We start from the raw sequence: 15,704 nt of genomic DNA, 5'->3' as shown, positions 1-15,704 counted from the left end.
TGTTGCATACAATTGGCTCAGTCTAGGACCTGGGAGTTATGCTGCGTTTCTATAATGATTCTTCTAGGGTTGTATTTACTTTTCTGAGAACCACGAAAGGTTCTTTACTTTTTAAGATTCATACAACTAAGTTGGGCACACCCAGATAATCCAGAACACTCTCCCCAACTCAGTGTCCTTACATTTAACCAAATCAGCAAAATTCCTTTTGCTATGTAAGGTACCACACTCACAAGTTCTTCACAAGTACATCTTTGGGGGAGCCATTATTCTGCCTACCTTCTATGAATTGAATCATGCCCTCCATAATTCATATGTTGAAGCCCTAACCCCTAATGTGATGCTATTTGGATATAGGGCCATTGGGCCATTAGAAGGTTGTGAGAGGGAATCCTCATGATGGGATTAATGGCCTTATGAGAAGAGACCTGAGAAGTTACTTTCTTTTTCTTTCTACCACTTGAGGATATGGCAAGAAGGCAGTGGTCTGCACACCAGGAAGTGGATTCTCACCAGATACCAAGGCTGTGGCCACTTTGATTTTGGACTTCCCAGCCTACAGAACTGTGAGAAATAAACTGGGTCTGTTGTTTAAGTGCCCCAGTCTATGATATTTTATTATAGCAGCTTGAATTGACCCAAACACTCCCATACTCCTCAATCCCATGCCACACTCCTATCTTTTTACAGGTGATCAAGGCTACTGAAGGGGTATTTGAGTTCATTTATCTGACTTCTAAGGACAACAGTGTTTACATTCAGAAGTGGACACCTCAGAAGAAATTCTTCATCTAGGGTGAGTTGATCACTCTTCAGATTCCTACCCCTAACCGTTGGCATGTGTTCCTCCAAAGCGGACCATTCATCTTCCCAGGCTAAGAGGTCACCCTCTCTGCACATTATTCTTCATGAGGCACCCAGGACACTGCACTCCCAGGACTGGTCAACCATGCCCCATTCTATACCTGCCCCAGGGTCCCCTGAGCCTCTGGAATAGACTATTTGTGGACCACAGTGTGTTCTTTTCTGTGGATACCTGTATGCACTTAGGTCACCCTCAGGCTCTGACTTCTTTTCCCATGAGTGCTTCTGAATCATAAGAAATTAAAACTGAAGACAGGCCACAGGAATTACTAGGGAGAAGATTTTTAGTTGGAAGCGGTAACAAGGCAAACCACAGATCTACAAAAGAGGAGGCAGCTATGTTATTTATTTATTTATTTATTTATTTATTTATTTATTTATTTATTTATTTATTTATAAGTTTATTTTTACTTATTTTGAGAGAGAGAGATGGAGAGCAAGCAGGGGAGGGGCAGAGAGGGAAGGAGACAGAATCCCAAGCAAGCTCCGTGCTATCAGCACAGAGGGCTCGAACTCACAAACCATCAGATCATGACCTGAGCTGAAATCAGGAGTCGGATGCTTAACTGACTGAGCCACCGGATGCCCCGCAACTATGCTATTTTAGACTATATTGGGAACATTTTGACTATTATTTGACATGGTTCCTTTTCAAATCTTCCCTTTTAGTAAGTGGCCCACCCATTTGGTTTGGGAACACACACTCTGGCCTACTGCCATGGGCTGTAGTTCAGCTATGAACTTAGCTTTCAAAGCCTTTGCATTGTGATTCTGACTTCTCTCACTTGTGTGCTGCCCAGAGGCCAATTGTGAAACCTGTTTGGTATTCTATACAGTAGTCGATTTCTCAGACATTTTGCTGTGTTGGCTCTGGTCATTTTCATACATGCATCTCTTAGGAGTTTGCCAGGACATCATATACAAATTTAGTGAATCCCTTTCTCTGGCTCCATCGTTTCCATAAACAATGCTTATACGCTCTAGCTGGAATAGGGTAAAGTGCCATCTTGTTATTGAGGGGAAGTAACAAGGGTGTAGGGATGGAACGCCAAGCTCTAGGAAACAAGATGACAACAGTCACACACACACTGAGGGGAAAACAGACTTTTTGTCCAGGCAAGTCACTAAGCAAACAAATAAAAATCCAGCCACCACAACCACTCACAAGGTGGGAACAGAATCCAAAGTTGGTACAATGTACTATCTAAATTGCCGATTTTTCAGTAATACATGCAATGAAATAGGAAAGTATGCCTTTTACACAGGAAAAAAAAATCTGTCAGCAGGCATACTGAGGGGGCTCAGATGTTGGACTGAGCAGAAAAGGACTTCAAAACAGGTATTAAGCACATATTTATGTGCTTAAAATGAAAAGAAAGCATATGTAAAGATAATTACATGACTCATAAAATAGATAATATGAATACATGAGTTGAGGTTATGAATACAAACCAATGAGAATATCAGGAGTTTTAAAAGTATAATAACTCATATGGATAAGAGTTTCCATGACAGGTTTCAGCTAGAAGTAGGAGGAATCTATAAAACTGAAGACAGGGGCGCCTGGGTGGCTCGGTCGGTTCAGCATCTGACTTCGGCTCAGGTCATGATCTCACGGTCCGTGAGTTCGAGCCCCGCGTCAGGCTCTGTGCTGACAGCTCAGAGCCTGGAGCCTGTTTCAGATTCTGTGTCTCCCTCTCTCTCTGACCCTCCCCTGTTCATGCTCTGTCTCTCTCTGTCTCAAAAATAAATAAACGTTAAAAAAAATTTAAAACTGAAGACAGATCAATTAAGAGTATCCAGTTGATGGACAGAAAGATAAAAGAATGAAGTACAATGAACAAATCTTAAGATACCCTTGGGGAGCCATTAAATATATTGCATTAAACATACAACCTTAGTTCTAGAAAGAGAACAAAGAAAGAGGCAGAAAAATTTAATGGCTGAAAGCTCTTCAAATTTGAGGAAACGTATTCATGTGTGCACTTAAGAAGGTCAACAAATCCATAACAGCTTAAACACAAACATATCTGCCCCTGGAATCTGTGGACTAGATGCACCTAGTCTAGGCCACTGTTCTACAGCGTCTCCCCTTTGGCAGTCTCAGTTGAGACGCACCACAAAGTTTCAGCAGGGCCTTCAAGCTCCTGGGAGGATATACAGTCAACTGTAGTTCATTTTCATCTTTTGGGGCATAACCATGAGTAAAATACAGGCTAATGATGGGTCATGGGGCAACTGGAATAATTCTTCTTAGTTTCCTTTACACTGGTCGCTAACTCCACCTGCCCGTGGGCTCCTTTGTTTTATTTTGTTTATTCTTTTAGAGACTTTTGATTCTATTTGTTTATTAATTTTTTTTTTTTATTTTAGAGAGATAGAGAGGAGAGGGAGAGAATCTGAAGCAGGCTTCATGCTTAGCATGGAGCCCGATGTGGGGCTGGATCCCAAGACCCTGGGATCATGACCTGAGCGGAAATCAAGAGTCAGATGCTCAACCGAGTGAGCCACCCAGGCGCCCCTACAATTTTGTTTTTTAAAGTATGACATTTTAAATAAACTTTTAGGGGTACCTGGATGGTTCAGTTGGTGGAGAATATGCTTCTTGATCTTGGGGTTGTAAGTTTGAGCTCTGCGTTGGGTGTGGAGATTACTTAAAAATAAAATCTTTTGAAAAAATAAATAAATGAATTTTTAACTTGGAATAATTTTAGACTTACAGAAAAGCTGGAAGTTAAGTATGGAGGGTTCCTGTATACCTTTCATTCAGTTTCTTCAGGGTTAACATCTTACATAACCTTGGTGCACCTGTCAAAGCAATGAAATTAACATTGGTACAATACTATGAGCTAACCTAACTTTATTCCCATGTACACAGTCTTGCCACCCATAGCCTTTTTCACTTCCCTGATCAGATCCAGGAGTCTCTATTTGCCTTCTTTAGCTTTTTACAATACGTGACAGTTTTCACTGTTTCCTAGTTTTTCATGATCTTGATAATTTTGAAGAATACAAGTCAGGTATTTTGTAAAATGTCTCTCACTGTTGGTTTGTATGATGTTTTCTCTTGGTTAGATTTGGATTATAGGTTTTTTAGATGAATATACCACAGAAATGGATTGCCCTCTCATTGTATCATATCAAGTGATATCACTACGAGTTATCCCTGGTTATATTCACCTTGATCCCCTGGTTAAGAAGGTGTCTTCCAGGTTTCTCCACTCTGAAGTCACCACTTTAACCTTTTCGTATGTTATTTGGAAGTGAGTGAGTCACTAAACCCAGCCTGCACCCAAAGAGGAGGGAAGTGAAGTTTTGCAGGGGTTTCCACAATTTGCCCCTTCTTTTCACTGATTTCTTTCTGGTAAAAGATACTTATTTTATGCTTTTGGGATGTAAGCCTATACGACCAACATATATTTTGGGCAAATTGCCCCAGCTTTAGCCATTGTGATGTCCTTCAGATCCAGTGTACAACATGATGAACTATAGTTAATAATACTGTATTGCATACTTGAAATTTGCAGAAAGAGTAGATATTAGGTGTTCTCACCACACACACTCACACACACATGCACACAAAGTCACTAAGTGACAGATTTGTTAATTTAGCTTGACTCTGGTCATCATTTCACAATGTATACCATATATCAAATTATTACATTATATAACTTAAATATACATAGTGTTAAAAATCAATTGTACCTTAATGAAGCTAGAAAAAAAAATCTGATTTATGGCATGAGATGATGCCCCAGAGCCACTGTGCATCTTCATTTCTTCAGCTCTGGAATCAACTGTTTCTCTAAGGTCCTGCACTCTTATCACATCTTACCAAATTCTTTCCTAACACAAAGCCTTGCGAGTGCTTCCCATGAAGTCAATAACTAAGAGAAAGTCATAATATATCCTAGCCAGGGACATATTGAGCCTGCTAGCAAAACAGGGGCAATATTTCAATAGAATAGTGGAATCTAGCTGTCATGTACTCACAAGAGCCTGAAGGTGGACATGGGACAAGAATCTGTGATTGGTGGCCAAATGGTATTGAAGATTAAATTTGGAGACAGGACTTAACATCACCATGTTGTACACTGGATCCTGTGAACTTATTCATCTCATTTAAAGTTTGTACCCTTCAACCAACCTCCTTTCTTTTCCACCCCTCACCCCCACCGGTAACCATGCCCTAGAAGGATGTACAGTTTTTAAATAAGTAAATAAAAGTTACAGATATACCAAAAGGACACAGGAGTCAATCTGAAGGACATCACAATGGCTAAAGCTGGGGCAGTTTTCCCAAATGGCAGGAACTGCATTAGATGGTGGGAACATGTTTCTAGGATGGTTTCTAGAAGTGGGGAATGATGAAAGCCCTTGGTGGAGAACAGCCAGAATTGCTATGGCAGACAGCAGAAGTAGGCACATTCGAGGGGGTAAACTGTGTAAGACCAGGTAGTTTTCTGGCACCTGAGAGGTGGTAGTCCCAAGCCTGGTAGTGTTTTGAGCCACTCTTATTACTTTTCGGACCTACTCCCTTGTGCTGACTTCCAAGTTAGATGAAACAGAGATGAACAACCTCCATCAGTCCTTCAGATAAACCACCAGACAGGTTTGAGCGCGCGCGCGCGCACACACATATACACACACACACACACACACACACACACACACACACACACACTAATTTGCCGCTAAGGTCTATTCTGTTCCTTCCTGATTCAGGGAGCAGGGTGCCTCTCTGGAAATGCAGGTTGCTATTGCTTTAAAACCACCTTATAGCTGGGAATGGGGGGAATAAAGGTAAATAAAATCACCACAGAACTTTTCTATTGTGTTGAAGTCATATTGTTTTCTTGATTCAGCATTTGCTTGGCTGCTGTCAGTTGTTGATTGTTTCGCAGAGTTCTGATAAAGTTGGTTCTGACATTTTCTGCTTGTTTTTTGATGTGTCTCGGGGGGAGATGAGAACTTGCAGCTGCCTACTCTGCCATTCTGATGACATTACTCCTCTGGATATTGGTTTTTAAATACCATACTCTGATTTTAAAAATATGGGCTTTGCAAACGGGTACAGAAGTCAACCTGAAATTGCTCCCCATAGGCAAAGCTAGAACAATTTGAGCAAATACATAAATAATATGAGGACTGGATTATAACCCCCAAAACAAAATAAATCTCCATGAGTCCATAATAATGTCAAATAAGTAACTAACTAAATAGATGGGGGTGGGGAAGGGGAGCAGATCTCCCTTACAGAGCAATTTGAATTAATTCCAATTACTCTCCCTGCCCTGGAATGTGGGCTGGACTTAGTGACTCACTTCCAAATGAAAAGGTATGGAAGGGGAACATAAAAAGTGGCTTTATAGTGGAGAGACCTGGTAAGTCGCCGCTTTAACCAAGTGATAAAGGTTAACATCACCAGTATCATGTGTATATAATGTACCCCTGATATGATTAGATGAGAAGGGCAATTCTTCTTTGTGGTAATTTTCTCCACAAAAACCATAATTTCAGTCTAATAATAAGAATACAGGAGACCAACAAAAATTGGGGGACATTGTACAAAATAGGTGAGTAACACTCTTTTAAGTTTTCTAAGTTAACGGAAAACAAAGAAGGATCAAGAAACCGTCACAGATCAGAGACTGAGGAGATACAGTGACTGAGGGCTGTGATATCCTGGATTAGATTCTTGTATGGAAAAACCACATTTGTGGAGAAACTGATGGAATCCGAATAGAGTCTGCCATTGAGTTAACAGTATTGTGTCCATGTTGATTTTTTAGTTCTGACCGGCGTCCCCTGGTGATGTGAGATGTTCTCATTAGGGCAAGAACTAGGTGAAGGGTATGAAAAAAAATTCTACGTACCACTTTAGAACCTTTCATGCAAATCTAAATTTATTCTATGATAAAAAATCGAACAGAACAAAAAATAGAGGATACACTTTTGTGGAAGGACTCTGAACAAGTTTGGAGATGACAAATTATGCTAAAAGGAGAAATTCAATCAATTCTCCAAAACACTAATTTTTCAGACCTCACTTATTCTGTAAATTCTCTACAATTCTACCCTGGGTCTGCATCTTGCAGTGTTTTCATCTTACAGTGTTTATGGTATTTAGTTTTATTTTGGGAAACATGTCTTATTTTAAAGTAGTCAGATTGATTAATAATGGCCTTCACATTTTGTGCCTTCTGTATCTTGGAGTCCTAAAGGTAGTATCCTTTGTGTCATCATAAAAGTTTAAAACTTTTGTGTTACAGGAACTAGAATATTCTCCCTTTCCTCACCTAACGATTCTTGGTTGAGCAAATTACGTAGGGAAGTTTCAGGATATGTCAGCTGGACTTTGACCCCAGGCTTCTCTGGATCTATTTCTTTTTTGTACACTTTGTTTTACTTTGGATGGAGTGAGGTGTCTGATGTTAGAGAATCCCAGACACAATGGATCTTTCCTTTCATTCAAGTTAATTTTGTGTCTTTTTTTTAAAATTTTTTTAATGTTTATTTATTTTTGAGACAGAGAGAGACAGAGCATGAATGGGGGAGGGGCAGAGAGAGAGGGAGACACAGAACTGGAAGCAGGCTCCAGGCTCTGAGCCATCAGCCCAGAGCCTGACGCGGGGCTTGAACTCACGAACAGTGAGATCGTGACCTGAGCTGAAGTCGGACGCTCAACCGACTGAGCCACCCAGGCGCCCCAATTTTGTGTCTTTTGAGAATGTTTACAGTTCATACATACTTTAGAACTTCTAATTTGTTGATAGTTTTTAACCGTTTTGAAAATTACATGCACATTTTATTGCTAAACCACACTGAAGGTAAATCACAGAAATCAGTATGTTTCACCCCCGAATACATGCATCTCCTAAGAACTAGGATATTTTACACAGCCAAGAAACTCACATGGGTTAGATAAACTTACCTAATATATATTAAATTTTGAAACATTTTTTAATTATTCAACTAACATAAGGTTCCACATTCTTAGGCCTCTAGAGCCCACATCATAGACACCTCTGTCTAAACATCATTTATCCTACAGACTGTGTACCATAGACAAAATAGATTCCACATCTCAGATATTTCAATATCCTATTCTAGACATTATTTCTAGAGACTCCATTGCTAAGTCCAGAAAAAAAAATCCGTTTCTGGTACCATTACAATCACTCAGCTCTCAGCCACATTCACTTACCCCACGGACATTTGCTACTGAACCCACAGACACTAATCACTGACCCCATACATGTCCATCAGTGTCTCCATATACCACCATAATGAATCTCCAAAGTCCCATCACCTATTTCACAAACTAAATTCTACAACCCACTGTTCCAGTGAGATTTGTGGGCAAGTCCCCAGGTGGGGCAAGAAAGAAGAGAGGCACCAAAGACCCCATCTTTGCTCACATAAAGATTGTTGTCCTTCTCAAAAATGACCAGCAGATGGCAGAAAAATCCATGTTTTGGATATGTAGACTCCTGCTCCAAACATTATGGAGCTTTGAGATAGGGGTTTTTTGTGTGTTTGTTTTCTGTTTTTGTTTGTTTTTGTTTTTGTATTTGTGTTTGAGACCAGCTAATATGCCTGGTGAATAATGAGAATTAAAGATCATTGTGATATCAGAAAATTCTCCATCAAAACATTTTCTTCTCAGCCCATTGCAGCCCACCAGTGTCACTGATAACACTCCAGTGTCACCGATCCCAATCTGTACCTATCTGAAGATTCTTGTGGTTCATGTCACCCTTCTCTTCATTAAAACCCATTAGGAGGAAATAACTACTTTGGGAACTATTTATGAAAGTCTTGAATGTAGTGTTTCATGTTTCCTACTAGAGTTTTCGGCATTGCCATAGAGATTATTTGTTAATCCAAAGTGATGAATCTGTAATGGCCAGAGTGGTGTATATAACATATTTGGATGAAACTAAGAGTTCATCTGCCTCTTAAATTAGGTTGGTGGAGGCGGCCCTATACTTTTTGTAATAATAGTAAGAGCCGATGTTTGTTCAGCACTTACTATGTGCTAGGCACTGTACCAACCACTTTACATAGTAGGCAGATTGAATCTTCACATTAACCCCACAAAGCGATGACTATTAAACATTTTTTACAAAGTATACAGATGCCCAGAGAATTCAAGTAATGTGTTTCAAGGCCCTACAGTTAGAAAAATGCTCAGGACCACATCTTTGCATCTATTCACACCATATGCAATGAATACTATGGTGGTAGCATTGTTGGGGCTTTATGGATTCAAAAGAAGTTCTTGTTCTCTTGCCCCTGCAACACATGTGTTGGAATCTTCTCATTACAGGATCTGGGAAACAGTTTTAGTTGTGTTACCCTGGGTAAGTATGACCATTAATTAGCTCTTCAGGGGGCATTGTGACAATCTCTAGGCTGATGTGAGCAGAATATTTTAAACCAGGACTGTCCCACTGGCTCCAGGTTACACGACTCCCTTTAGGGCAGTGGAATGTTTAAATTACACATCCCAGCTGTTGGCAGGGATCAGTTCAAGTCTGTCTTCTTTTCCTTCAGGCAAAACATCACTCCATTCTTCAACTTGCTGTGTTTCTCTGGTGGTATATAGCTTGACGCTCAAGAGCTTTGAGCAGCAGCTCTGCATCAGCACCCCAGGGCTGTTGTGAGACATGTGGTGTGCAGTGTCACAGTCCTGTGCCTAGAAAGCAGTTTCCCTACTCATTGTCCCATCTCCTACAACTCGCTACAGTAGTTGGGATTCTGGGTTGAAAGTAAGAGAAACCAACTCTAAGGCACTCATTTAAAAGGGAGTTAAGAGGGGCGCCTGGGTGGCTCAGTTGGTTAAGCATCCGAATTCAGCTCAGGTCATGATCTCGCGCTCTGTGAGTTCGAGCCCCACGTCGGGCTCTGTGCTGACAGCTCAGAGCCTGGAGCCTGTTTCAGATTCTGTGTCTCCCTCTCTCTGACCCTCCCCCGTTCATGCTCTGTCTCTCTCTGTCTCAAAAATAAATAAACATTAAAAAAATAAATAAAAGGGAGTTAAGAAAGGGTTGCTCATCTTTCTCTATCAGGAACTTCTCCCTCACCCACATGGCTCTTTTGGTCATGACCATCTTTCTCTGGACACAGAGTAGAAGGCTTGGGTCAACCCAGTCCAATCAGAGTACCCCAGCTCAGACCACACTTATTGGGGAATGAAGGGTACATGGCCCAGTGAGAGTTCTCCTTGGATTTTTGTGCCCGAGAAGAGAAAAAGCTGGTTATTTTCTGTGGGGTTTCTGAGTTGGCAGATGAGAACCTGTCTGAGGAAGGATGCCAGAAGAGTCTAGCAGATTCATAAGGGAGAGAGACGGATTAAAAGTCCTACAGGTATGGAGTCCTAGCATCAAGCTAGGCCTGAAGCCAGGGGCAGTTCTTTATTTCCTAATTAGGAGAGCTCATGGATCCCCCTCTTATGCTGAAGTGACTTTGAGCTAGTTTTCTGTCACTTAGAACCTAACGTACTGGTTTGTATGCCTCAACCCACAACAGGCTCTGTGGGTTCCTTCAGGCCCTATTTAATCATTTCCTTAATGGATGATTATTTTATTTGTAAGATCTTTATTTTTTTAAGTTTATTTGTTTATTTGAGAGAGAGAGAGAGTGCAAGTAGGGGAGGGGAAGAGAGAGAGAGAGAGAGAGAGAGAGAGAGAGAGAGAATCCTAAGCAGGCTCTGTGCTGTCAGTGAACTGTGAGATCGTGACCTGAGCCAAACCCAAGAGTTGGAGGCTTAAGCAACTGAGCCACCTATAAAGATTTTTAAAGGAGAGCACCTCACTAATCAGCAACAGAGCCCTAGAATGCACCATTCATCATCCTTCAAAATAGCCTCAATATCTGGTGCTGGCTTTGCCATCATCTGGTGTCACATTATAAATGAATTCATAAGTTTAGGGATATTATCTTGTTATTGTCTGTTTTCTCTTGGGTGAAAAATTTAAGGTCAAAATCATTAAGTAATTTTTGTAAAGGCAAATTGCTGAACCTGAGGAGAAAATCCACTAAAACTTTTCAACTTTAATATTGGGCATTCCTAAAACCTAAATATGGAACCAGGGGATAATTACGTTTGCACAAAAATTTGGCATCGAGAGCACGAGTTAAATCACACACAGATCACTTAAATGAGCACAAATGGTCTATCCTCATCATTTGGTTGCCAGCTCACTTCCCTGACAAGCAATGATGGTCTCAACCAAATACTGTAGAGACTCCTAAACTCCCCTCAGCTTGCAAAACCAAAAACTGAATTCAGAGTATGTGAAAGAGAGATGTTGTCAACATGCTTACAAACAAGATCTGGAAATTACTAAGTATGCTATTTTTCAACATATATGTGCTAAGCATCATGAAGGCCAGGATACCTCCATCTTCTGTCATTAACAATATGAATTGGTTATCTCCAAGGGAAGTATTCAATTTGAATCACATTTTCAGGAAACATCTCGAAAGACTGGAAGGTAAGAGCTTATATGCCAGTAGTCACATTTTGAGATTGTCTGCATTGTGTTAGTGGGTCCTAGATAGATGAGAAAGTCCAACAGAAAAAGAGGACAAAACTGAATGGTCAGCATTTCATTTTGTTGCATTATTTTAAAGTTAGTGGTTATACAAAACCAAGAGCACACTGTATACACAGTATGTTAGCCAACTTGACAACAAATTATATTAAAAATAAATAAATAAATAAAGTTAGTGGTTATAGATTCAGTCATACAAATTTAGTATAACAGAGGTTTACAAAGGAATTGTAATTTAAATACAATGCATTATGTGACATATGTAAGTAAATTGCACTTTGAAAAGAGAAAAGGTGTTTTTTAAAATGTACTCAGAGGTGGAGTATGTTTTTCATTGTATATGATATTGCTATAAATCATATCTGCTGATATTAGCCTTGATCACTTGGTTAAGATGGTTTCTTCAGTGTTTTTCTACTAGAAAATCACTATTTTCTCCTTTCCGTATTCTATTCTCTGGGACATGGTAAGTCCTCTCCATACTTAAGAGAAAGGAAATGAATTTCCCACCTCCTAGAAGGCACATATGTACACATGCTATTTGAATTTTTTTTAACTTTTATTTTTTGGGGGGAGACACAGAGAGACAGAGCATGAGCAGGGGAGGGGGCAGAGAGAGAGGGAGACACAGAATCTGAAGCAGGCTCCAGGCTCTGAGCTGTCAGCACAGAGACCAACATGGGGCTCGAACCCATGAACTGTGAGATCATGACCTGAGCTGAAGTTGGACGCTTAACTGACTGAGCCACCAGGCTCCCTTGCAATTCTTCTGTAAGGAAGATTTGTCCCTTCTCCTCATTTACTTAATATTTTGTTTTTATTGGCACAGAATGATGGATATTTATTTTATTCTTTGAGTTATAATTTAATATTATGTATTTGTTAGGAAAATTGTCCCGTATTTCAATTGTTTCAGTTGCTACACATTTTGCTTGGAAAATTGTTCCAGCCATGGCTATTGGGAGTTTTTTCATATTGATCCATGTGTCTTATTAATATACATGGGATCATCTTGTGTTTTAACTGCCCTTGCCCTGTATATAGCCCTTTTCCAAAAGAGTTCTGATTTCTTTTATTAGATAATGGTGTTTAGAAATCAAGATCTGGGCACTAGGTGTGCTCATTGTTATCAGGGTGTCAATGCCTCTAGGTCTGCTTAGGAGACAGAGCCAGTAAACAAACAAACAAACTAATTTAATAAATAATACACATATTTATATATGCGTATTTATTTATATATACATACATATGCTAATCTTTGTATATAAGCATATCTATTTGTGCATCTGGGCATCTGAATATATATTAAAATAAACATGAATTCATACTGCACTCATATATCTCTGACCACAGATATAATGTGCTCTTTCTCCCCTTTGCTTATGCAGGGGTATTGGATGAGTTCATGGGTGGTACTGAGAGGCCCTGATAGGACATAGGAACAAGCAATTGATCCTTGACCCATTTAGCACCTTCTCCTGATGCAAAAGCCTGGGCATGTGGCTAAAATCAGGGTGGGGTGCCCAAGTGGCTCAGTCGGTTAAGTGTCTGACTTCAGCCTAGGTCATGATATCACTGTTCCTGAGTTCAAGCCCTGTGTTGGGCTCTGTGCTGACAGCTTAGAGCCTGGAGCCTGTTTCACATTTTGTGTCTCCTCTCTCCCCCTCCCTCACTCACGCTGTCTCTCTCTCTCTCTCTCAAAAGTAAACATTAAAATAAATAAATAAATAAATAAATAAATAAATAAATAAATAAATAAATATCAGGGCTCATGGCCTGAAAAAGATTGAATGTTATATATTAGAGGCATGGCAATAGGCCCCTGATTGGCAAGTAAGGTCCAGCCAAGTGTCTGCCTGAACTTGGGAATTTGCAGAGAATGGAGAGAGAGTGGTCAGTGTAACTTGAGGATGTAGGGACATGGCTATGTACAAGAAAATTCATGGCCGACTTTGAAGGACATTGGGGGAAAGTGACTATAGGGACTAATCTCTGAGCAATTTTGTGACATCTTACAGAGTTCTTTCATATTGCAGGACCTTTCCAGGGCCAAAGAAGTAGTCACAAGAAAATATTGGTTTCCTTTTAGGAAATGAGGATGATTTCAGTACATTGTTAATTTGCATTATCATAACATTAAAACCATGATTAATACTACCCTGGTGAATCTTGTTGTTCCTTTTTAATCTATATGAAACTAGGATAGTTGTGATGTGCCATTGATAGCATTTTTTGCTTTTACATTAACAATATGACTGAAATTAATACTGCAATTAGGAATGAAGAGATAGTTCAAAACTAGGAGAATAAATTCATATTTTTATGAGTATGGTGAGGCTTGAAAGAGGCAGATCCTTGGGGTGCCTGGGTGGCTCAGTTAGTTGAGCGTCCAATTTTGGCTGAGGTCATGATCTCCTGGTTGGTGGGTTTGAGCCCCACACTGGGCTTTGCGCTGACAGTGTGGAGCCTGCTTCAGATTCCCTGTCTCCCTCTCTCTCTCTGCTCTTCCCCCAATCACACTCTCTCTCGAAAATAAATAAACATTAAAAAGAGGGGTAGATAATTATTTATTAAAGTAGTGTTCATTATTGCTAGTGTGAGTAATAATAACTACTAACCATGAAGTATACAATACAAGTCCAATTGATTGAGTGCTTACTTGGTATCAGGTAATACTTCAAGTACATTTCATGTTTTTAACATTTAATCTTGGCAGTGGTCCTGTATGAAAAGTTCTGTAATTATTTACATTTAACAGTTGAGGATTCTAAGGAGTGAATTGTTGAACGAGCTGTCCTGAGGTCCTACAGCCAGAAATTAATGCAATTTGGATTTTAACCCAAGTACCTTGAGTCCAGGTACTATTAAGTTAAAATTTGTCTCTCATGATGATTAAAGGAATGCTTACCACAAACCACTAATATTATTTATCCACATTCTGTAATATTATGCTATATCAGTAAAGACAGAAGAACTGTATGAAAGTCTTTTCCTAAATCCTTCATTGGTATCCAGGCTCCTACCTGGCTCCCAACTTCCTGGTGGTCTCTGTATCCTCCTGGCTATCATGGCCATGCCTGGGCAAGTCTACTCTTGTACGCTATTATACCCCTGGATTGTTTACTTAGAAGTTGGTAAGTCTGTAAAGAATGCAGAGTCCTTGCCTATGGTATTTCACCATTTGGTTGTAAGGGGTAAGAATTCTCTCTGCTGTGGTGGTTGAGTGGGGGATAGGGCATGTGGGTGGCATGGGGCTACACATTTTGTCTTTCTGAGACTTGGCTGGAGACACATGAATACATAACCATGAGAGGGCCCATGTATACTCTTTTCCAACCTCTCAATCAAGATGGTTTTATTCTAGGGCCTCACCATTTCAATAGGAAAATGCAACTCTATGAAATCGCATTACCAGGTTCACCCTACCAGCTCCTCTCCATATACATCTCCCTACGAGAACAGAGGATTCTCCATCCTGCTGTGAGAGAATGTGCAGTATGTGGGGGCCAGACAGGTCCTGGTCAAATACCAACACCGCAGCCTCCCATCCCACACATATTCCTGAGTCTGCATCATTTTTCCTCTTTCCTCCACAGATGCTCAAGTCTCCTGAGGAGAAATTTCAATATACCTACACATCTGATGAGAAAAAGTACCATGGTGAAAAAATACATTCATGAATGGTATTTTCTAGCAAAAAATTACTCCATTTAGAATGAGCTCATATACCCCAGCACTTTGTTTTCTCTGACCGCCAACATGAACCCTCAATTTTGGCCAACAGACCAGAAACACAGTCATTGTCTCTCCTTAATAATTTAGGACATTGTGCTCCCAGGACTGCCCATCCAGGGCTGATCTGCTTCCTTGCCCAGGGTATCCTGAAGCCCCAGGGCTGGATTCACTCAACCTACAGAGGGAACACAGTGTGCTGACACTCCAAGTTTGACTTCTTTCTTCATGAGCGGCTTTGAGTAACAATAAATTAAAATTGAATAGATGTAGCATGCAATATGGGAATGTACAACTAGGAGCAGAAAGAAAGCACCTTGGTGTCTACAAGGCAGAAGCTAATTCTACCATGAGTGATCCACCAAATGTTCTTTCAGCCCAGGAACTATTGCTTTCTCTCTCCTGCTGTACCTGCTCCGTCTCCGTCTCCCTCTTCTTCTTCTTCTTCTTTTTTTTTTTTTTTGTTCTCCTTCTATCTTCATTGCCTTTACTTATTCCTTGTTTTCTTTCTGTTTCTGCCCATTCTTTATATTTGGTGTACCTCTT

The 15,704-nt window shown here is 40.2% G+C and overlaps 1 protein-coding gene and 1 long non-coding RNA gene across 7 annotated transcripts in view; one reads left to right on the top strand and one right to left on the bottom strand.

Moving 5' to 3' along the window:
* The window catches only part of LOC122234038 (metalloproteinase inhibitor 1-like), a 63,416-nt gene that overhangs the window by 4,619 nt on the left and 43,093 nt on the right, over positions 1 to 15,704 (bottom strand). For 2 of the 5 annotated variants that reach the window (XR_006211735.1, XR_006211737.1), the window contains exons 7-8: positions 3,585 to 3,672; positions 1,037 to 1,182 (exon numbers count right to left, since the gene is read on the bottom strand). The exons of 1 other annotated variant lie outside the window; for it this stretch is intronic. The gene's annotated coding sequence lies outside the window, so the exon portion shown is untranslated. The remainder of the gene's footprint in view (positions 1 to 1,036; positions 1,183 to 3,584; positions 3,673 to 15,704) is intronic. 2 more of the 5 variants (XR_006211734.1, XR_006211736.1) reach the window with 1 other exon arrangement.
* LOC122234039 lies at positions 326 to 15,151 on the top strand. 2 transcript variants are annotated; one of them, XR_006211741.1, is made up of 3 exons: positions 326 to 566; positions 691 to 796; positions 15,023 to 15,151. It is a non-coding gene; the product is annotated as an uncharacterized LOC122234039 (long non-coding RNA). The 2 variants fall into 2 exon arrangements; XR_006211740.1 differs by having other exon boundaries at positions 326 to 582.

The sequence above is a fragment of the Panthera tigris genome, chromosome E2, assembly GCF_018350195.1.
Source record: "Panthera tigris isolate Pti1 chromosome E2, P.tigris_Pti1_mat1.1, whole genome shotgun sequence".
NCBI classification, from domain to species: Eukaryota; Metazoa; Chordata; class Mammalia; order Carnivora; family Felidae; genus Panthera; species Panthera tigris.
This window is presented reverse-complemented; position numbering and strand designations above follow the sequence as displayed.